This window comes from Strix aluco, chromosome 4, assembly GCF_031877795.1.
Source record: "Strix aluco isolate bStrAlu1 chromosome 4, bStrAlu1.hap1, whole genome shotgun sequence".
Taxonomy (NCBI): Eukaryota; Metazoa; Chordata; class Aves; order Strigiformes; family Strigidae; genus Strix; species Strix aluco.
This window is the reverse complement of record NC_133934.1, coordinates 41,471,378-41,496,295: the sequence shown is the minus strand read 5'-3', so window position 1 is coordinate 41,496,295 and position 24,918 is coordinate 41,471,378.

Below are 24,918 nucleotides of genomic sequence, written 5' to 3'. Positions count from 1 at the left end.
ATGACAATGGACTTGTATAGTACAGAAATGTTGGACTGAAATGGGGGGCAGGGAACACGAGCATTCAGGACCATCTTGTACTACATGTTCAGTCCATGTTTATTTGAATATTCAAACACCTGTTTTCTACATTTTTTTGGCCAAGAGTTTTTTACCTTGGCATGCTTTTCCTACAGATGTATAACCCACATGTACAAGAAAAGGAGTGTAAAGAATAGCCAAACAATGGACTTGGTTTTAGTACCATCTGTAATCGTTATGAGTAAAGTTCATAAAACACCAGCAGGACTGATATTTAACACTTATGTGAACTGGGATGTAAGTGGAAAATTATGGTCAGCTGTCTGATATTAGTGCAGTAACACAGAATTTACCTGTTTTTTATTTTCACTTTCTGGCCATGAAGTGTATCTTGTAGATATCCAGTGGAAGAAACCTGTGCTTAACAACCTTCTTTTCTTGTCTTGGGTTTTGAAACTCCTGTATGTAAAAAGAATGCTAGTATTGATCCAGTGAGTGTATATAGTATGTACTTAACATATATGTAAATGATTCCATTAACTTCATAGGTTTAAAGTAGACACATGTTTTGTCACTTCATACTGTAGGTTTACTGGTCTTCAGCCTACGTGGAGTTACAGATGAATATTTACTCACTGGCATCCTTGAAAACTAGAGTGATTTTAGGCTCAGACCCCCTGTGAGTAGATCTCTGAGAGGACTCATGGATGTAAGAAATGCTAATCAGTAAGATTAGCAGCTGCAATAGACTGAGAGTGCAAGTATGTTTTAATTATATTTTATGCTTACCTTGCATGTCTCTCAATTTATCTCTGTTTTTATTTGCGAAGGGAGGCTCTCTGGGAACTGGGAGATATTCACTCGCACCCTGTGAATGAAACTGGTCTGAAAACTCATAAAGTCTGATGGGTTTGTGCAGCTCCTAAAGCCTTCTACCCTGTAAAATCACATTTTTAATGAATTTGCTGGATCCAGCAGGTTGTGTTCATTTAGAAGAGGAGAAACCCACTAAACCAATGTAACACCACAATTCAATTTAATTTACTTAATAGGAAATGAGAGTTTTGACAAATAGGTGTTGAACTTTTTTTTTTTTTTTAAAGATGCATAAAATCTACCTTTCCACATGGCTTTTAGGGTCTTTCTAAATGATACAGGTCTTTTTCAGATGTAGGGACTAAATGCAAGAGGTTTATTTGTTTATTTGTGATCCAAAGAGTCTCAGAGTGTAAGTGATAGAGGTTGTGGCTGTGTTTGGGAAATTTCTCTTTTCCCTTTCCTATAGATTTCACCCTTCTATACCGCACTTGCATGAAGACTTCTCTTGATGCATTCATTACTGTTATTCTCTTAACCTGAACCTGTCAGAAAAAATCCCAAACCCCAAAACATTTTGAAGTCAAAGAAGTGACTTGCCAGCTAAAGAGATAGGTTTCTTTTTCCTCCATGAAGAAAAAGATGTTTTACACTAAACTTTGTACTAAATGTTAACATATATAAACAGACATTAGTGTCCTTTACATAGCGCTCTAGCTGGATGCCTGCATTGAAGGGATGTAAATCTCTAGAAAATGTATATTGAGCCCTAACTTTTCATTTAGCTTTTCAGGAGAATTTAATCCAGCAAACATGATAACGGGTCTAAGTCTGGTCTCATAACAGCTGTACAACATGTTTGTACTTGATGATACTGGAGATAACTCCTCATCTTTGCTAAAGATGGAGCAGAATCAGGCCCCCATATTTTAAATACGATTTGTTAGAATTGATCAACATACATAAAACTGGTCTGAAGTGAATCAGTACTTCTGGGCCTTAGAAGTCTGGTAAAAAAGTTGTAAAGCGTTACTGCTGAGTGCACACACACATAATTGTATTTGATGCATGTTATGAATGACAGAAGTGAGAAAAACCACTCCTTACTTTTCAGTTTTTAATGAGCTCTGATGTAATGTAGGATTTTTTCTTTCTGCTGTTAAAGATCTGTGAATATCGTCTTTGGCAAGCATGCTACTTTGGGTGGGAGCTTGCAGAACAAACGGGAAAAGTATGGCATCAGGCTTTCACCAGCGAATTAAAGGCATAGTATTAAGTGCCTAAATTGCAAGTATGTATTGTCTTTAATAGGAAGGTATATCACATGGGATATCCTTTCAGTGCATTTGGAAAAAATACTCTTTTCAGTTGAAGAAATACATATTATAGCATTTTTAAAATCACAGCTATAGAATATAAATTGAAAGAGTGAGCTCAGAACAGGGCAGCAAATGCTTTGGGGAAATTAATCAGAACACCATTAAACAGAGGTATTAAATTATAAACAACTTAGAAGTTAAAATTTTTATAGCTGAAAAATTTTCCTTTGCAAAATGCTGACTTGACAGTTTGACAAGTTTAATTGAAAAATATAGGTTTTGCTGACTTTTACAAAAAGTGTAGGAAAATGTTTTATTTTGTAAAAAACCAAAACCTTTACAAGCTATTTTATGAAAAACTCCTGGATTCCCTTTGTTTTAGTCCTTCTTCAAGTTTTCAAAGTCATGCAAATCCACAGGCTAGAAATTCAGTCTAAGTTCAGGATTAATGAAATGGATTAATCAGTTCCTTAATTTTGCCATGGGGTTTTTATTGCTTTGTCAACTACTTTTATTTAGGTAGTGTCTCAAAGCTGTGTCTTTTCCATCTTGTCACTATCAAACCAGCAAAAGGACCAGAAAGCCAAACTGCTGCAGCTCAGTGTGTGATCTTAATGTGTCTGCAAACAACAAGAAGAGAAACATGGTTTTCTCCAGAGTACTATTTGGTGTTGAAATGATTTAGGTCTGGAAAATCAATCTGTTCATCCTTCTGGACAATTTCTGAAACAAATATTTAGCAAGATTTATAGTGTTGTACATATGCAGGCCAAAAGATTCCACTGGAAGGCAGATTTTTGTAATACCATATAATCGTCTACTCAATAAGATGTTTTATTGTTTTGGGTTTTTTTCTGAGTAATAAATACAATTCTGCAACATGTTTTAGGGCCATATAAATATAACAAATCATTCAACTTTTCATTTCTTCTGTAACTAGATGATTTTATATTATCCTGTTTATAGAATAGATACGAAAACACTGGAGGCCTTTAGATGAAAGCAAACAAACAAAAACCTAAATGAAACACCTCCCCTTACATGCACTTTAATTACTGAAATTTCATTTTCAACTTAGTCATTTGAACCCATTAAAGTGTAGACTTTTCAGAAATGCCTAAATAACATAAGTTCAGCCGAAACCTTAATGCATAAGTATAATGTGAAAACAGGTCTTAAGAATGAAAACCATTAAGATTGTTTTTAACATGTTAAGGCTATTTACTTATTGTTAATCATAATCTTAACCATGGTTTACCCCATTCCCATAGTCTAGGAATATCACTGTGCAGCAGTATCCCCTGGCACTTCCTCTCTGCAAACACAGAACAAAACCATCATCTGAAAGCCTTGACACTTATTGCATGAGATGAGAGAAAACAGATAAATGCTTGCTAGCATGACCCATGCTGGTATCAGTGCACCTGTATTCAGAGAGGTGAGGAGTTTTCAATCGCCATTGTGAAGACTGATATGTTGTAGCTGGAGACTCTTACAGGGAACTTGTGCCAGGTGTGAGGAGCTGCACAAGGAAGGCTTCAAGGCTTTAGTTTTAGAATGCAGGTATTTAATGAAGCTCAGAGTAACTTCAGTGGCTTGGGCAAATAGGAACCACAAGGGCCAGTTAGGCATGAGCTTGCACAAATTAGTAAAAAAAGGCCGAAGCAGTGTATAGTCCACCACTGAGGGCAACGGGAATTTTGATCCTTTTTAGTTTTGCCTTTGCTAGTCACTTGCAGTCTCCTCAGGTATGTATTTTAGCCATTACAAGGTGGAGAGGAGTAAGCAGGTGAGCTCAGCTGAGACCATGTGTGCCCAGACACCACAGGGATATGTGCAGCCCTCAGCAGAGACCCCAGCCCACTGACGGCACCATTTGCAGCAACAGAAGCTACAGCAAGTCTGTGTGTAAAGCAAGGTGACATTATTTTCAAAACAGACCCAGGACACCTTTGCAGCAGCATTTTTTAGGGCTGTGAAATACTCAGGTGCTCTGCATTCAGCTTCCTCTGATCAGCTCTGTGGGGACTGGGGACATTCCATGTGTGGGAGCTGGTTTTGAAAGCCCTCAAAGCTACCTCCATCCCTGCTGCAACCATCCCTGTCTCTTCCTGCAAGGACAAACAGCTGCATGGCACTGACAAGACTCCTCCACCACCCCTGACTTTGATGCTAAAGCCTTGTTACCTCACAAGGGATTGTGCACCTCAAACACAAGCTCAGATTAGACTGAAAGATGGGCTCAATGTCTAATGGGAATCTGACAGGAGGAGAAAGGAGAGCAAATACTTATGTTGGGGCGGTGTTGTGAGAAAATATTTTATCACTACGAGTAATTTTTCTGTTAATTTATAGAAAACTTTTCATGTAGCTATAAATTGGAATGTGTTCAGAATTTCAAAAGTAAAATATGTGGCATTGTAATGAATAGAAGATATAGTCCTGGCAAAAGTAAGACATATCTGCATCCAGACACCAGATGACTTCTCCTCCATTCTCTGTATTTTGATAACAGCAGTGAAGCCAGTCAGGGACCAAGACACCAGTCTTTTGACAACACACAGAAGAAGCATGAAAATGTCTGCTATCATTATAGCAGGCCAAAAATTAGTTTTGAGACCAGAGAAAATAATTGCTGCATCTGATCAACTCTTCAAAGTGCTTTGAACAAGCTGCATTAAAGCAGGTTTATTCTCCCTGCTGTGAGCCTGGTGCTTTAGTTTTAAAAATTAAGAGTAAACTAAAAAAAAGGAAAAGATGCAAAACTTCTTTGAAAAAATGGTGGGTTTTATACATAGAAATTCTTGAAAGTCTTATTAACCGTAGAAGAGACCAAATTATTTTGAGTCTTTCTATAGTTTAGAATCACTCCTCAGTCTAAGTATGGGGTAAATAAAAAAGTAATCCTTTCCCCTGTTTTGAATTTTCTACTTTTCATTTTCATTGAACCTTCTCTTGTTATTATTTCATATGACACAAGGCCGAAAGGTCTTTTCAGTTAATCTGGATGTTTTTATTGGCATCTTTCTATGATCTTTTAATGACATAAAGAATCTTGCCAGTTCCTCTTCATATGAGAGTTTTCCTGCAAACAGCAGTACTTAGAATTGTTAATGAACTCATTCTAATTCTTCAATAGCCTTTAAAAATGTGGTGAATGCTGCTGCACAGGTTATTACAGTTGCTGAATACCATAACGATAACTGTTACCTTAGAAAAGTCTGTGTTCTCTTCTAACCCATTAGGTATCCATCCGAACAGTGTGTTTAGTCTTTTGACCACATTGGCTTGGCTGGAACAATTTTTATGCAATACCACCCTTTCCCATTTTAATTATGATGAACTAATAATCCTAAAAAGTAGAAGAATCAGCTGAGTTTTTCACTTCATAGTTAATAGAAAAGTTTTTCCTATGTGCTGTGTCCTCACTATTTGGCAATTAATGCAGAATTAACTAGATGTAGTGAGAAAATCATCCTCTTTGCCTTCAAGCAAGTGAATCCATTTATTCATATCTGAATAATAATATTCTGGAGAGTTTCCTTGGTCCATCCCCATCTTAGAGTGCTCAACAGCTATCTCCCTGTAGCTGGTCATATCCCATGCAATACATCTTCTTGGTGGTTTTTCTTGATTATTATGACCAAGCACAATTTTTTCTGTAATTATTTCATCAAGAGTACAACTGAAGCTGAATAAATTGAGTCTTGATTTTTGATAATGATGGTTATTCTTCTCCAACATGCATCTAAGACATAAATATTTCTTCCTTTGTCACCAAGAGAATCTCTGGAGATTCACTGGAACCATTTGTCAAACACTTTTATTACTTCTTAGTCAGCTGCATCTGTTTCTCCTGATCTACATCCACAAATTACTCTGGGGAAATTCTTCAACAGTTGAACCTTTCTATGCTTTGAAATACTATGCTTATCCCACATTTTTGTCGACTCGGACATCCCTAGGTGGTGCATGGAGATGGAACAAACTATTGTTAATTTTTATACCAATTGGGTTATTAAATTTCCTTTGTTTACCTGTCAATTTTGAAAGCAAGTTTTTGCCTTTCCATGATGAATTGGTAATTTTCTGCTGCGCTGATCTCTGTTTTGCCCCTGTTTCTCTGTGTGACTCTGTTCTCTGAAATAATGCAGCTATTGACTGAAGGCATAAAATCAAATCTACAGGTTTTCCTTTGCTATCCTGTTTATATGAATAATTGTCATTTATTTTATGTTTTGAATATTGCTTATTTTCAGTTATACATATGTCAGTAGGTTGGACCCTACTGACTGGATAGCTTAACACTGAGTAATGCTGCTCACTACAGTGGAAATGTATACTGTCACCTTTGGTATCACTGATATGGACATACAGGTGCAGAACTATTTGTATAATTTAAGTTACACCAAAAGACATCAAATACATTCTTGAGATGAAAAGACAGATGCAAATTCAGGCTCTTTTCCAACAGAGTGCATAAGCAGGTGCGTAAATTTAAGCCAGTGGGTTTCAAGTGTGTGCTGCTTCTTTAGGGGTATCAAAACCTCAGTAGTGTTTTGGTAGGGTTAAGAGCCAATTTTCAAAGATGCTGAACCTCCATTAAATTGACTGAAGTTAACAGAAGCTGCATATGATCAGAGGGTATTGAGACAGAACAACTAAGTCACACCAAGTGGAGAGAAATGTTCTGCTCTACTTGCCATGGCTGAGGAATACCAGGATTTTGAGAAAATAGGTGTTTCTTTTTTTACTTGGAACAGTCTTTTCTGAAAATGATATAACCAATTCACGCTGACAGCAGACAGGTAACCTAACTTGTAGATGAGCTTCAGTGTCATACATACATATTGCTGTATTTATGGATTGTTTTTTAAATGCTTGTAGTAGGAGGGCTGAAAAGCAAAACCATGCATGCAGATTGCAGCAGTTGGTCAGAAAGCAATCATGTGATTGGTAATTTTCCAGGGAGACCTGAAGGGGGCAAGTTGCATTTATGTGATCTAAATCCACTGGTCACATTCAGGGGGGATTAACATCTGTTAAAAGTATTATGTTTATCATGCAGGTGTTTCAATATTTGTATTTATTACGTGTTGCAGCAACAGTCTCTGAGAAAACATTCATATAACAATCTGGTTGTTTTATTGTCTGAATCTGTCAGGACAGTCATTTTGTTACTCCAACATTGTGATCCCCTTGCAAGCTGTAAACTATTTAATGAAGTGAGTATATGGAGAAAGATGACAGACTTTCAAACTTTTGGAAGACAGTTTTACATCAGAGACATTAGTTTTTGCACTTGGGATTGTTCCTAATACATGTATGGCAAAAATGTTGAATTAGATTGAACATTTCCAGAATTCCAATGTATTCCCCAGTGCAGTTCTATATTTGACATTGCTTTCATTTTGTCAATAAACAATGCACTTAGATTCCAATATTAAGGGAAATAAATATTCCATGAAATACCTCATAGAAAGTGTAATTATATCCGACTTTGAAGAGCTTTGCTTCATGTGTCTATAATGCTTTTATTGCTCTAAAAGTAACTCTGCAGATAGAGTGACTTGCAGGAAAGGCTGTTGCCTGTTTAAAAAAAAAAAAAGATAAAATTTAAAAGCTAGACATCTGCTGATTTGCATTGCAGTGTAATGTGACACTGCCAGTACCACAGACAAAACAGCTATGTTAAAAATGTTAAGGTTGCAAAATCAAGTGGTCAAAAGCATGAGGAAATACACAGTTTAGGTCACCTGTGTGATCTTAATTTGGTCCCCTTGAGTCATTACATTATGATGCAGTCTTTATTATATTATCATGGATGTTTTTGTTCACAGGACTTCTTGAATCTCTTCCAGCTCATACTGGAGCTAATGGAAATATTTTCACTGACTTCAGTGAGTTTCAGGCCGAGTTCCAAATGGCCTTTTTTTTTCTTATTTAACCCATATTTGTTGAAATAACATAGGTGTATATACTGACAAAGTTTATCCGGTGAATAAGACATGATCCTTGTCCTGAACAATTTACAAAGGCCCTGTTCATAATAATGAACTGGAGGTGATTGGTTGCCTATGCCTAAATGGATCACTATTTTGCTTTGATTAATCCACAAAAATGTAAGTTTATTTTTATATGAAGTTCATTGCTGTACCAAAAAGAAGCAAACAAAAAAAAGAAAAAAGGCACTAAGCTAGATTTTTTTTAGCAAATAATTTATACCAAGGACAAAGACAACACAGTTCAGCTGTAGAAGGTTGCATAGTGGTGACTGATTATGGAAAAGGTGTGAAGCAGAGCTGAAGGAATGGGTATTTCTTTCTTTTAGCATTTGTGGACAAGTAGATTATAAAAATTATAATGATTACTGTAGAAAGATAATTTTCAATAGTAAATGTCTAGCCAAAAAGGTTATTTAGATGGGGTAAGATGAGTCATGAAATGACATTTACTGGGAAAGATTGAGATGGGATGAGATTTGTACCAGCCATTTCTGTTAAATAAGTTCTCCAATGTACCATTTTACTTGGGTTGAATATCAGCCAACTTGTCCTCATTTTGGTCCTAAACTTGGCTAGGTATTAGCTGCAATTAAATGAGTCGTCTCAAATTATTAGAATTGCATCTAAAGCACAGCCTTCAGGAACACAGCCTTCAGGAACAAGCTTCCATTTCCCCCTGCCATGTGTATCGAGAACTAAGATGATTTAATATATCACCATCTCACCATAACACATTCCCTCACATTTTCAGATGATTTGCATCCATTTCTATTGTGGCCTTCAGAAAAGCAGGATCACACCCAATTAATTTTCTATTTTCCATCATCAATTTAACTTACTGCCTGTCCTCAGTCAGTAGGACTCCTTCCTGACCATTGATGTCTTCCAACAATATCAATAGCAACAGCATTCATTGCTTGAACCCTTGCATTTATTGTTTCTATGGTCAAAAGAATATACCGAAGTGTTTATATGTATTATGTACATATAATTTTATTCTTTCTTTTGGCCTTCTGAGTCAGTAACATCTGTTACCACTGATGGAAAATATCCTCTGGGCCACAGAGGAATCACAGTCACATGTTGCTGCTGGAACAGCCTGTGTGAATCAGCAGTAAGATAGACTCATCAGTCTGCACCTAATAGATATAACATCAAAATGGAGCCAAGACATTCCTGTCCAAAGTGGGAGGTAACGGTCTATCCTCCAGCTTGAAAAGAGAAGCCTCAAACCATTTTCAGAGTGCTTCCAGCCTAACAGGCAGAGCTTGCTTAGTCTGATTCAATGTAAACTTCACGTTTTCATCAGAGCTTTATCTTGCCTTCTTAAAATAAGGACTAAAGTGCTCCATAAGCTAACTGTAAGAACAACAAGAAGATTTAGCAACATAGAGTGCACAGCGTGAAAGGTCCCTGAGTCTTTGTGTGTTTGGATTCTGAAGAATGGCTTTGGAGCACTTTTCAGCATTTTTCATTTGTGTCAGGTCTAAAATTTCAAAGATCTATAAAATATCACACATTGCTAATGTACTAGTCGTTGCCTGAGGACGCTGCAGCAAGTAATCTGCAAAATGTTACCCTTTATGATGCTGATGCAGGAGAAGCAAAAATAAAATTTTGGTTTGCAAAGGGGCAAAATTTCTCCACCTTTGGAAAAGTGGCCCAGGATCTTTCATAGATGGTATCCAGAGTTACTGTCTTGAGTACCAAATAAGTGACACAGTCTCTTACTCAGAGTCATGCTGTTCTAAATGTAGTTAGCATTGATCTTGATGCACACAAGTGATTAAGGTAGTAATCAGGTGTTTTGTTTTATGTTTTGTACAGTGTGTAGCACATTCACAACTGGAGCGTGTGACAGGGTCAGCTACTTACATAAACCGTGCATATGCTAAGCCTCTTAGTTAAATAGTAGAAGCATAATAAATATTTATAATTTTGGTTTAAAATTTTTTTTTTTGAAAAACCCGTGGTGAAAGGATATGTTGAGGGAAGTCTATGGCAGACTGGACTTTTCAGTCTTACTCTACAGAGAAGGCAAATTTTTGCACAAACTAGCTCACATAGATCACAGATGACCAATAAGAGGAGATATATACATGTATGTCAGATTTAATTTATAGAAAGTCTCTATTTCTGTGCAAAGCTTTAGGTGCATTAAGTTACTTAAAATCAGTAAAATATTATGGTCTCCAAACAGACTAAGGAATGATTTATCTTCCAACCCTATATACACAGCAACCTTATCTGTGCTATTTGTATGTACTTGTGCAAACAGATTTCTTCATTTTACTTGGTACACATAACAATTTTCAGTTAATTTTGTAATTACTTTTTTATATTCTTCTTCTACCTCGCTTTCTTTCTTCCTTTCTCTGTATTTATCTGAAATGCAACTGTTCTGGGTGGAGAACCTCCAGAATATATACAGAAAGCTTAAAAAAAAAATCTGAATTTGATTAAGCCAAATTGATTCACTAAATGCCATAAGCCATACTTTTGTAATATCATTTATATTGCAGGGAAAGAAAGGCTCCAAGAATATAAAAAACAAATTCTCAAGTCTGAGTCAACATAGTAAAGCTGGATTGTATCCCGTAAGCATTTGGCCCTAGTTCTTTACATACTTGCACTGATTTGCCCTTGCTATTATCTCTTGAGCCATATCATAGCAACATATTTTGCATGGTAGTATATTATCACAAATGGAGAGATGCAATGTATGGCTAAAAATAATGCCCACATTTTGAACAGCTGCAGAATTTTAACTGGAAAGCTTAAGCAGCTCTTCAGAAAGTCACAACATCTGATCTGTAAGGTGCTACCTACCTTTGTTTTCAGTGGGAGTTGAGGACATACAGTCCTCCAGGGACCTGACACCTATAGAGGATATTGTAGAAGTCAAGTAACTGACATGTGATAGTGTGGTTCATCCAATAAGGAATGAATTGTTTAAAACACACGAAGTGGAGTGAGTAACTAGCTATCAGAGACAGTTTTGACATAGAGCCATAAAGTGGGAAGCGGCATGCCATTTTAGCAGGCATTAATGCAGCAGACAGACCTTCCTAATGATCTATAAATAAAACAGAAAAAACGTCTTCCTGGCTTAAGTGAATTATTGTTGCCATTAAAGATGATAGCACGACATGGGAGGAAAGGTAATGCTACTTCTTTAAAATGGAGTGTTCCTCCCTCACACTTGTTATTAACTCCAGCTAGAAACTGGAGTAACACAAACACAACCTTCCTTTGTCCAGATTACATCCTCACAAAAGGAAAAGATAGCTTTTTTCCTGAAAAAAGCCAGGCAGCCCCTGTAATACTTGCTCCTTCCCCAACACCAGTAGCAAATAGGAAAACTTTCATACAAATATCTACCCGTATCTTTACCTGCTTTCTAGTAGGAACTGCGGTTCCAGTGTGCTGGGAGCAGCACAGACAAGAAGTTTTTATTAATCTTTAACAGTTAAATGGCTGGCTGTTTGCTTTCTTGTTTTGGTTTAAAAATATTTTCGAAGTCATCTCATATCAGCTGAAATAAGGAAATTAAGCATATGATGGTAGGTTAAGTCTTTGGAGGGTATGTCATGAGGTATCTAGTGTAATGTTGGGCTGAAAGTAGGGTCATCCATGAGATGAGACCAGGTTACTCTGGGTTTAGCCAGTTAGGTCTTGAAAACCTTCAAGGATGGAACCTGCACAAGCTCTTTGGGAAATCTGTTCCAAAACACATGACTACTTATGGCCAGTAAGTTTCTTTGAGTGTTTTTTAAGTATGAGTTAGGAGACAAGAATAATCTCTTTGCCTTCCCTATTATTAAGCAGTGTGATCAGGTTGTTATGAATGAATGGTTCTATGAGACTAAGGACAATGATTTTTTAGAGGCCTGTACAGTTACTTGTAATTTTCATTTGGATCTGGACATGTATTTGTATGGGGCCATATTTATTTCTTTTTATATCTGTGTGTTAGGACTTTATGTTTCTAGTCACTTTCAACCTACTTTGCATCAACCATGAGAACAGTTGATGAGATCTCCAGAACATGTAGAATAACCATGTACAGCACTGCCTGTACCCGTGCTGTTGAAGCATCATGGCTTGATCATACATGACTGAGAAAAGATTGAGGTGAATTTGCTTTTGCTGACACTCCTTTCTTGATGTTGTTTTTAACCTTCATTCAAGCACCATGAAATCTACCAAAAACGTTAATTTATCTCTACTCCAACCCCTTCTACCCTCCTGTGTTTCTTTTCTCCTTTGTCTTTTTCTGAAGATCAGACTTGCAATTTAGAGATAGAGAAGGGGGAGGTGTGCTTGGAGGTTTGTGATACATGGATCTCTTATTCAAAATCCCTCTCAGGACTGGAATTCAGAAACTTAGATTTGAGTTTCACACTGTGAGTTTTTAGCCAGAAGCCTACACAAAGAAAATAATTTTTTTTTTCCATTTACTGGAGCAATATTCCCTTCAATACTTCAAAATTTAAATAATAAGCCTATCTCTCTCTCTAGAGATGTTCTGAAGGTGCCACTGTATGATGTTCTGGGTGCCAGCAAATGTACTCTAAGCACCACCTCATGTCCTCTGCTGGCTACATTCTCCTGGTTCATTACATCATGTGGTTGCTGGGTTTTATACCTGGTATAAGACAGCTGTGTTGCTTGTCTACTTTGAAAAAAAATCCCTTTTCCCAGTATTTATGTGTCTACATTATTCTTTTAATTATAATCAAATACAGAAAGCTCAAAGTGCTGTACTTAAATAGATTACAGTTCAAGGTCTTGGATCATGTATTTAAAAAAGATTGTTAAAATACCCCAATCATTTTCATGTTTGTGGCTCTAAAATTTAATTTTATAATTCAAAATGCTATGGATTTCCTTAATTTAAAAAATATGGATTAAAAGAAAATTCCCTTGTCTTAGGCATGCTTTCTTAACCTAGAGATCAGTCAGTAAATCATATGAAGTGCCCCTCAGCACTTTTCCGACATTTTACAGTGCTTCATTACTGCAGATAAACGTAGTTATAGTTCACATAATACGAAACCAGAATTCTTGTGCAGGTACTTAATTGAAGCGGATAAATTTTTACGCAGCAGTACTTTGTTCCTCCTAAATCTTTAGTAGTCCATGGGTAATAATATAAGTGGTAGTAGTGTTAGGTAAACCTTTTTAATGAAAAGAAAAAATACTGCAGTTTGTTTTGTGTTTTCAGTCTCTGACAACAACTGAAATGAAGGAGACTTATATTCCAAGGAATTATAAAGGGTTAAAAAAACATAGATTGCCATAAAGAAACAACATTTGTAAGTTTTATGGTTAAATCAGCCATTGCTTTGCTGACCAATAAAATGGAAAATGTGTGCTTTTATAGGTTTATAAAAAAGGCAAACTCTAGTTGGATGAAAAATAACTTTCACCGATTGAGTACAGGTGGCGACTTGTTTAAACTCTGAAGATGTAAAGGCTTAGTATGTATGACTGAAAAAGGGAACATGGCACAATAAAAAGTCTTCCTTTCTTTACTCATCAATCCTTTGGGTATTCCATGTCAAATAAATGTTACAACAATTTACAGTAAAAGTATACAGTGGAAGTGCCAACGTTAACACTTCTTAGGATTGGACAGGGTCCAAATTTTTCACACCAATATTTAATGTGAAGTAAAATGTCTTTTCCATTGGAAGTGTCAGCTGTAACATGCTTTCCTATATTTGGCAACATGCTCATGTGAAGTATAAAGTCAAATGCACATGATGTTCTTTTTATTTCAACCATGATAAATTGTGTTCATTTGTTTAAGTGCAAGTGGCAGTTTTAGTGTTCCTACTATAAATTTTGGTTAGCTTCTATTGACATGCTGTATTAAACTTAAGAAAAACAAATTACACTTCACCCATTTTAATTGACTAAATGTGTCAAAAACACAATAAGTATAACACGAAGGGTCAGAGTCTCAGACTTCACCATAATGGGTGTCATGGCAAGGATCCAGATTTTTGTACATTTCATTTTTCATAAAGTTTTAGTATGAGGCATACATTTAACATTCGCTTCCACTTCAGATTTGTAGCTTAAAAAAAATATCTCTTGTGTTCTGTTCTCATTACACTCACTTGTAATATTGTTAAAAGTTCCTCTTTTTTTTTTTTTTAAGGTGATAGTGCTGGTGAATATTGATGATCCGTTATAAACATAAGATTTCAGAATTGATGTTGGTATTTGAACGAATGAATTCATGATTTATGTGGTACAAATGGATTTGTGTCAAAACCCATGCCTGAGACCATGGTTAGGAATCCCTGAGACCACTTTTCTAAATAGACGAGTGTGGTTTAGTGCCAGATGAAACTTGGCATGCCTCATTCCCAGAGGATTTGAATGGAGCCTGTCACTTTTAATGCATGTATTTCATGCTAAAGAATTGATGTCTATTTTTATCTTTTGGAAATCTTTACCTGTTTTCTGGATTTTCACAGGTGGAAATTAGGGAAAACCACCAAGAGATGGTATAAATATTGGCAAAATCCCCCTAAGCACTGAAATACCTTGATGGAGTTCAAGCCACTTGAATGTCTCAGTGTGGATTCGTTCTTATAGATTGTGAACAAGGGATCAGCACTTGTTACAAGTGCAAGAATATTTTTTTTTTTCTTCTGCTCCTGTTGCTGCATAAGCCTGCACCCACTGGAAGGCTTTTGTTCTCAGCCTGAACCTTTGTCTGGTTAGATGTAGCAAGGTGGACTGGTTGGAGAGCAGATCGGCTCAGACTGCACGTAGGATTTTCATCAGGGTTTATCAGCTCTCATGGGTTTCCAGTAAATCCTTTCAACTACATTCATCTTCTGGTGAGCATCATGACAAGGATGTCATGTGCTGCCAGATACCAACAGGTTGAACCCTCTCAAACAGCATCATCTTCTTGTTTTGTACATCTGCAGCTTGTGTCCTCCTGAGATGGCTAAGCAGCAGCAGGCAGAGCCTTTGCCTGCTCCTGCTTGCTCTAGTTTGTAGCACTGCTGGTGGTACAACGATATTCCTCTGATGTGCAGGAGCAGAGTCTGACTGCAATGCCAGTAGTAAAAATGATGGGTGGAGATGTACATTGGCTTCATACAAAAAGAGAAAATAAAATTGTCAGCTACAATGTGTGTGTTTTTAGCCTGAAGTGTTTCCCCACCTTTGGGAAATTAGTTGATCTGTATGAACGTCATACTTGTTAAGAAAGAACTAAAAAGAGCCAGAGAACCTGATTAACCTTCATGGGAGCTATTTGGAGGCAGTTCAGTTGATTTCTACTTCCCTTCATGGGGAGTGGCAGCTGGGAACAGGTACCTCACCCTGAGGGTGGTGCAGGTGTCGACCCCTCTGTGAGACAGAAATGAGGAGGAGCACTGGTCTGCCGGCTTGGTGGCTGCAAAGGCAGCTGCACAGGTGAACACAAAGAGCCCTGAAGAGGAATCCAGAAGGGACCTGAGATGCCTTGAGCCTGTGGTAGACATCCAAGTCCAAATCCTTCTGGAAGGATTCCTGTGAGGGGACTGGAACTCATCACTCTGAAAGGGTGATTTATTCTCATATTTGCAGCCTTCTCCACTTGTGCTGAACAACGTTCCTTTACCCAGTTTTCACACTTGTATCCTGTGTAGGCACTTCCACAACAGGTAGGTTAGCTCTTAGCATGCAGCACATGGAACATTTCTTTACTTTTGAATTTTTGATGCAAAAGATTGCTCTTTTATTCAGAGGGACCCTGCTGCATTCATCTAACTAGAAAGTGTTACTGTTTCAAGGTAAATTTTATTTGCTTTGGGGGGTTTTATGATCTTGTCACATCTTAAGCAACTGGTTTTGTAAAGGTATTTTTAGCTACCAGAGAAGGCTATGCATTCCTCAAGACTGAAAATACATCATCTGGGATCATATATGTACACCATCCCAAAGGGAACTTAAAACTTTCTTCATGATAGACTAAACAACAAAAAATCTCCAAAAGTTATAATTCACTAGGTAGCAAACTTAGCTAACTCTGTGGATATTGTCAACAGAACAGGCTGTGCTGTCTTTAACTCCATTTTCATGCCACTTTCAATGTAGAACCATGGAATATTCTGTTTTCAGTATGATTTTGCTAAACTAACTGCACAGAATTCTTCTTTGTTGATGATTTTTTTACCTCTGGTGGAATATTTCTCTTTTGAGAATTTGCTCTATCAGAAAAAAAAAAAAGAAAAAAAGTTATGGAGAATCTCTCCTGTACCCAGCCCATACAGCCTTAAAATTTGGAAAGGAAAAATATTCCATCTGTTGTTCAGAAAGTGTCTTTTACGGGATCTCTAGTGATATACCTAAACTTGGCCGAGCTAAAGACATCGAACACCTTCCACCCCAGCAACAGCATCAAAGAAACACTATCTGCTGGGACAGGCCCTGCACCCCTACCCCTCACCCTGTGCTAATTTGCTGAGTAATTCATTGGGGCTGAGTGTCCTCCAAGCCAGAGCTGTCAGGCTGACAGGTTCCCCTGGAACTTCAAATTCTGGCTGCTGTGGGACAATGTGATGCCGAGCGTGTGGACTGGAAGCAGAGACTAGCTCACTAGTTTTCCTTCCGTTCATACTAAGGCAGTGTAAAAAAAAAAGAAGAAATTCACTGCAATGAAAAGTAGAACCAATCTGGTTATAATAGACTGCAAATGAAAAGGAGAACCAGTCTGGGTATAATAGACTGCAAAGGTAGAGAAGCCAGGACTGGGAGCTGATACTGTAAAGAAAGCCCTTTTTATTTTTTACTATATAGTTAAAGGTTATTTAATAATGTGCAAGCCAAAAAAAAGGCAGAATAAAGATTTGTACAAGACAGTTGAATTCCGGTCATTTCCGTCTTTTGGTGTGTCATTGTGCTTGGAGTTCCTTTAAAGTTTCCTGTGTACGTGCTTTGTATTTTACTTTATTGTGGCTATATACTAGTAAAATTTATCATTTATTGTCATAAGAAGATATAATATTAATATTATACTAGTACACAATTATCACAATAAATGATATGGCAACTGAATTTATGACAGCTATAGAAAGGAGCCCCAGATCCATGTGGCTGCAGTAGCCTTTTGTAAATTTGACTAGAAGTATAGGACAGAAAGCTATAATTACCTAAAAGATCATTCTCATCTTACAGTAGGAAGACAATTCAGGAAATGTCAGGAACAACTATTGGAACTAAATTAATCTGTTAACCTAGGAGGTAAGGGAGATGACAATGACAAATCAGTGATTCTTCTTTCAAAAACACCAACTGAAATGTATTTGTCTCAACTGTTGCTTTGCAGAAAACTTCTTGTATTTCTTCCTCTCAAATTTAAAAATAGAATTTTTATCCAATTTTGATAGTAATTTTTTTTTTATCATCTTGACCTTTGAAAATCTAAGCCTAGAAGTATAAATGGGATACCTTAATAGTTTTGGAAGTCTTAAAAATCTAGTTTTATTTGTTCATTGAATGGACAATTATTAATTTTGGGGAAAATTGACAATACGTACATAACTATTTCTTTTGAAAAAGTCCTGGCATCAACACTATCCTGCAAAGACTCTGCCCTTCAATAAGCCACAGCACTACAAAAAAATGTGTTATTAGACTACAACAACCAAGTGCCAGTGAGATAAACAGTTTCACACAATCTAACTCTTACAGAGAAATGTCTCAAATGCTCAAAAAGTTATTTTGACAATTCAACATGAAAGAAACATGACAAAATCATCAGTGCTTCTGGGGTGCTCTCTGACAATGATAATAGACTTCCACAGCTCTCCTTCACCTCAAGGTTAAAGGCATAACCCAACTAGATTTGACACAAGTCAAAGTCCTGCTGTTTTTAATATAACCACATGACTAGCTCACACCTTCCACTATGAAATTCTTGAAAATATTCTGTGTTGTAATCTGGGTGTTTCTAGGGGGTTTCTCTCCTGAGTTGTCTCTAAGACATACTCAGAAACACTCCACCATACTTCATTGCTACTTAGCATGACTGTGAATCCGTATCACACATCCACACCTTGTCATTCTTCTGCATTGTCTGTTAGAGCACAGTGTTTTTCATTGCTGTCTGTTATTTAATAAATAACGTCAATCAACCTTGACATTCTTGGCAGTACTCTATATAAATCCTTACTGCTAAACCTTGTCTATCATCGTAAGGTATTTTCTGGTTCCTCATATAATTATCAACTGATTTCTACTGAGCCTTTTCATCCTATAGCATCCTCTTAATTTTTTTTCTTTTTTTGCTACATCCAGTGTAGCAAAGACTTAAAGTGCCTTGGCTCACACATACACACAAACAAACACTGCTCTGGCTGTAATTGAAAAGTAGCATCTTCAGATACATTTCTGGGTGAGTATAGAAATTATTTCTTATCATATCTATCAGTCCTTGCCTCTGTTTTGGATCTTGTTATTATGGGCCCAGAACTGACATTGATACTAACTATAAAAATGTACATATTTCTTTTCCTTCCAATAACATTCAATTATAAAAGTGTAGTCCCCAGAAACTAAATAAAGCTTTCCATTCATCTAGAAAATATTCTTCCAAGTAATTGGTAAGAAATTTGGTAGATTTCTTATAGTCAGATGTAGTAATTAGTGTTCTGTATAAGGTTCTTCTGTTAGCTCAGGTGTATATTTCTATTTTATTTCTCCTTTAATACATGGAATCAAAAACTATATTACTTTTGACAGTAAGGCCTGCATATAAACACTGGATAAACTGTACAAAATAATGAAACTTTCCTTCCTTAATAACTGCATAAATTATTTTAAAACTTAGAAAAATGAATAATGCTCACAGTCTCAGCAGAACACATATCATGAGAGTGTTAAAAACTATCCAGATGACAAATTTATCAGAGGTGAGTGTAGGAAGAAATATGAAAATTTCGAAACAAATAAATAGAGGCTGCATATGGTATCACTGCACAGCAGAAACAGCTAATTTCCTTCCTGGCTGCTGGAGAGATGCTATCTACATCTCTGAAGTTGATGATGCACTAAGGAATTTGTCTTTTGGACAGGGAAATGCAGGAAAGCTGCTTATGTCCTTATGGCAGCATAGGCTCCAACCCCTTTGGAAATTCATCAATAAAATATTATTGTAATACACCTGCATGGACTTGACTGGATGTGTCTAAGATTTAGAAGGGAGTGGTAGATAGATAGAAATTACCCCAAATCTGTGAGCCTGTTCTACATTTCTGAGAGACTCTTTTCCAATAAGCTTACACCACTAAAATCCCAAACACAGATCAACAATAATGATTGATCTTCATTCACTCAAATAGTCATCCTACAGTAGGAACCACTTCAAGATCTGTGAGGTATGTGAAACTTTTACAGATATTCATATTAAATTACTAAGTGGTTTATTATAGAAAGAAGACTGATTCTTTTTCTTATTATGTGTGTTATTATTATCAATTCATAGAGTACTGTTGTTGGCAGCGCTGAACAACATGGATAGAGACAGTTCTTGCTCCAAAGAATTAACTAGAATGAGCTGAAAACATTTTCTTCTTTGAAACATTTGCCACATCAGGGAAGTTCATGAATTTTGGAGGTATTTATTGCTGAAAGCAGACCAAGATGAATTTAATGGGTTTAATAAGGTATGAATACAGGAAAGCTGTAGGTATGCTTGGGCTAATACACAAATGTGCCTTGTGGCAGTGTTCGCAGCAGACAATCCCATAAGACTGCATGGAGAGAGCATCTCAGACCTTGCAGGTTGGAAACATTCACACAGGTAGGGGATACGTAAGTTAGTCTCAGATATGCAGTCCACATCCAGGACCACACATGGTAGGGTTTCCAACCCATCCAACTGGAATTGCTCTGCTCTGGGAAGAGTTATGTAGTTTAATAGGATGACATATAGACATACCAAAGCCAGCTCATTTGAGTATGGCTACTAGACATTGCCCTGGGGATCTGGACATCACAAATTTCTATGGGAAAGCCCTGGTGGAAACATGGGTTCATGTGCCATGCAGTTGATCTGCTCACATATAGCGGTCATTTGCTCACAATTTCCAGATGTTCAACAGCCCAGTTGAGCTTTTTCTTTTTTTCATGGTACCAGATGTCCAGAAAGCATAAACAAACAGCCAAACTCTTCTTCAGTTAAATAAACTTTCCAGGTTGAAAAGGAGGACTTGTCCACAGAATAAAAGTATGATAGCCCAGTTTATAGTAGATATGTCTTTACATATGAATACATATTAGATGGGATGGTGAATTGGACTAGATATTCAGGGCTGCAGGTTCTCTCTATTCCTGAAATCTCTCAAGGTCCTGAAAGCTTTTGCGACAAAATCTGGCATGGTGCCACAAAATTTCAGTTTTGATAAACTGCCGTCTTTCTAGTAAAACACAGTTTCATTGGAAAATTCCTGACTCACTAGATTCATTTAAGCAGATGCTGACAATATGGTTCAAACATACGGGATACATAGGAAGACAGAGCAAATTTCAATTTGTATTTGGACTCCAATCCTACACTAAGAAATGTGTAGTCGCACTCCTGAGCACCGGTGAAGCCTTGATGTGGGATTTGGGTCATGGTCGTGGTCAGTTACAATTGAAATTCTTCCCAGAAGAAATTTGTAGGAGCCTCAGCATAATTCTGCCATCACATTCTCACCTCTGCAGTGCGAGCAAAGGTATTCAGCGTGTGCCTTTTACCATATCTGCCCAGGCCGCAGACATGACAGTGTAGCTGACAAAGTTGCAGGCCAGATGTATGGCTCTTCTGCTTTCCTGTTGGGATATTTGGCAGAGGTTCAGTGATGTAACAGTGTACTGCCTTCTAAACCTTGATGCACATGACAGACCAAGACTAATGGTTTCCTTTAAATCTGGGGCTGAATACCATTGTTGGCTTTGAAAATTCCAAGAAATGTAATTTCACTTTAGATCACTATAAATTTATAAGCTGTTGTACAGTGAAGGGGTAATCTCCTGGGAAATGAGCATAAACCTATTATATTTTCATTAACAATCTGTTTTCACCATTGACTTAATCCACATTTACTGTTGTGGAATTTGATTATGCGTTATAAAGCACCGTAAAACAAAATTAGGTATGTATCAAAGTATCCATTTTCCTGGTCATGTTGAATTACTCATTTCCTTGGTTTAAAACCTTGGGTCCTTTCTATCTAACTCAAACAAAGCTAGCCAGTGTGTTTACTTACCATCATCCACCTGAAAAGCAACATAGCAATCTCTTTTGTTTTTTTCTTTCCATTATTGCCCCTATTCTACAGAAAAAGAAAAGACAGTAGAAGAAAAAGAAAAGAAAAATGGAAAGAAATATTTTAATAAATTTTGTATATTAATTTGATTCAAAAGGGATTTTTTATGCTTTGAACCTTTCTTTTTATTTGATTGGGTAATAGTTATACATGCAGACTTCCCCCCACAGTTCAAGCCTGCAAAACACACCAAAAAGAAATACTAACCCATACAGTCTAACCCACTTCCTTGGGCCTGTTTTAGAGGTGTGGTATGATCAGGGGTTGGGGGAGAGGCAGTTAGGAAGGCTTTAAAGTTAGCATGCATGTGGTTTTGGAATAAACCCATATTTTAAGTATGATGTGTATTTTTATGTCGCTGTTGTCTGGATGATTATTCTGAAATCTGCAATTCCTTGCTGTCACACGGTGATAGCTTCTACATTTTGTGAATTAGACAGAATAGTCTATAGCAATGTCAGGCTACTTATTATGTACTTCATTGCCTAGTGGTCAAATAGTTTTTCTGAATTCTAAAAATATTACTTCTTTAAAATTATTACTTCTGTTTAACCATTAAAACAGGAATTTGGCTACTTGAAAATAAGCTCGTTGATCATCATTAAGTAAATCAGATAAGTTAAATTTCACATAGCCCTCAGATAGTTGGCTGGTATATTGTAGCAGCTGCAGTTACAGAAGACTGACAAGAATTTCATGTCAATGTTACAGTTTTGCAAATAACATTTCCAACTCAGTCAGCTGCACCAGTTTTATAGCAAAAATCAGGTTTGATGATGTTAATCACTATATTTTAAAATTCGCTGGAGTCTGTGAAACTTAGAATGACATCAATGTACAAAATATTTTGCATTCAACAATGCACTAGGAGAGAAATCAGGGTTAAAGAGAAGTGTATAATTGCAAGGGAGAGATTTTATGCATGAAAAGCATTGTACTTTATTACTGTTCAAAATGAATCTAAAAAGATCAAAAAAAGAAGCAAAAGGAGTTTCTCTTCATGTTCACAAGTTTTCTATTTAGCAACTTGCTTTTACCTACTTTGATAATAACACTATGCGTAAGCACAGAGAAAAAAGGGGAAAGGTCTTGTAAGTTATATTGATAAACTACGTGTGGATCCCACAGCTGGCATAAAATATCTTGTTTGGGCTGTAAAAATATATTAGTATGTCATGTTATCTTCATAAATTCTTCCAACACATAAGGTGGGTAGTGTCCCCCTGAATCCCAAGACTCATTACCATTTCTGCTCTCTCTTACCATTCATCAGCTGCTTTGTCATACAGAGCAGGCGCGCGGCTGGGGCCGGAGCATTATGATTCTGGAGGGGTAGATACTGAGTGAGTTATTAGCTGTGACAGACAGCCCTGTTCCCAAACACTCTTGAGAAGGTTCTTCACTTAGGCAAGCAACAATTATGATGGCATTCCCAACCTGGGGAACGCCAGAAGGTTCTGAATATAGCCTGTGGGTTTCAGTTTTCCTTTTACAATGACTCTGACTGGACATTAATCATGATTTCCAGAGCTTTCCAAAGTTCACTAAAGAAGTTCAAGCATTTAGGACGTTCACAAGTATTTGTATTCCACTAAAACAATCTGACTTGCATGTTATTCATGTTTGTAACAAAAGATACATATTCTATTTCTGTGTGAAAAGATAGAATCTGAGATCCCAAGCGACTGAGAATTTGAGTCTCTGGCATAATGTGAGACAGGAATGAAACCTGGAAACTAACACATGAATTATATTGTTTTTCACAGTTGTATGAGCTTAGAAGTGCAAGAACATTTTCCCTTTCATTTTTTTTGTTTTTGTGTCTCTCAAATTTACACATTTAAAAATAGCTATATTCAAGAGGATTTATTATCCGTTTGGTCTAATGATGAACATTTGATTTGTTTAAAATAAAACTATTACTTTTTTCTTACTATTTGAGGGCAGAGAGAACAGAATACTTTTCCAGACAGCTACTGCCACATTAAAAATTAATTAAGTATTATTTAAAAGTTGTTGATTGATTTTGATGAAGCCCAAGAGATCTAGGTATGCGCCTATCTTATTTTCAAGTAATGTAGGAACTAAATCACTTTTAGCAGGAAATTAACTAACTTTGTCCTGTAATAATGTTTAAAGTTTAAAAAGAACCTTATTTGTTGTTTAGGATTTCACTGATCTGGTATGATGAAGCGATTTTTACTCTTAGTCAAATCAGCTTTGCTGTTTGTTTCACTACAGTGCTAACTCTTGCAGAACTAAAACTGGTGACAACTTTCTATTTGCTGTTTAATACGCTATGCATCGTTAACAGCAAGATGAGAACTTGGAGCAGGAGCACCCCATAGGAATTTTTTGTGAAAATACCTTTGCTTTAATCTTTTCAGAAAAGTGCTTAAATTACATATTCATTATTACATTCTGTTCTTATAACTGAGGTTTTTATTTAAACTACTTAAATCGGTCTGCTGTTTAGATTATCAGTATAGGATATATATAGATGGGAAAATACCCAAGAAATGTTATGAAAAAATAAGAATAGCAGTCTAAAAAGAAAGTATGGGTCAGTTTATGAGATTGCATCCTAAAAGGCATTCCCTTTGATAGTAAAGGAAACTTCTGTATCAATTTTGATGCATGACTCTCAGTAGAGTGCATATAAATATTGGTCATTTTCAGAGCACATCATACATCACACAACTGCAGTTTTCATGTCCATTTTTATATATTTCAGTTCTAATTTTGGTCTCCTTCCACTTCTAAACAGGGACAAAAGAAATACCTACATTTAAAACTATTTCCCACATTTCATTCCACTGAGCTACGAAGTTTGAGAGCAGAATTGAGTTCAGAAGCTCATGAAAAATATTTTCTGTTGCTCAACAACTGAGGAAAGGCTCACACTGATGCTTTTATTTAACATGAAGAAATTTTGCATGAGACCAGCAAATGATCTGCCTGGAAAAAGACAATCATAGATTTGTCTCAAAAGCCAATGTGGGTCTTGTAATTGTGCTCTTCCACCTGGTTTTCTTGCCTTCTCCTGTAAGTGTCACAGGCAGTAAGCTATACTTCACTCAGCCTGCTCTGGTGACAAGCACTTTTGGAGAGACGGCGAAGTATCTTTCACAGTCCCACCCATTCCTACTTCTGTCCTGGCAGCGAGGACATGGAAAGTGTTGATACCAGCCTTCCTGGTGATGCTGCAGCCAAGGCTACAGGTAGCTGTCTCTGGAGAATTTTACGTTGCTCCCTACATTAAGCGATGATCTAAATCTTTAGTGATAACTGATATCCTTAGGCTCCCAACACTGCAGAGAGAGGATAATATGGGCTCTTGCTTCCTAGGTGATAATTGTTTGATCACACTAACTCTATTAACTTTAGCAACTGTTACATGTTATTTAATTCTTTTTTTCCCCTTTATTTTTT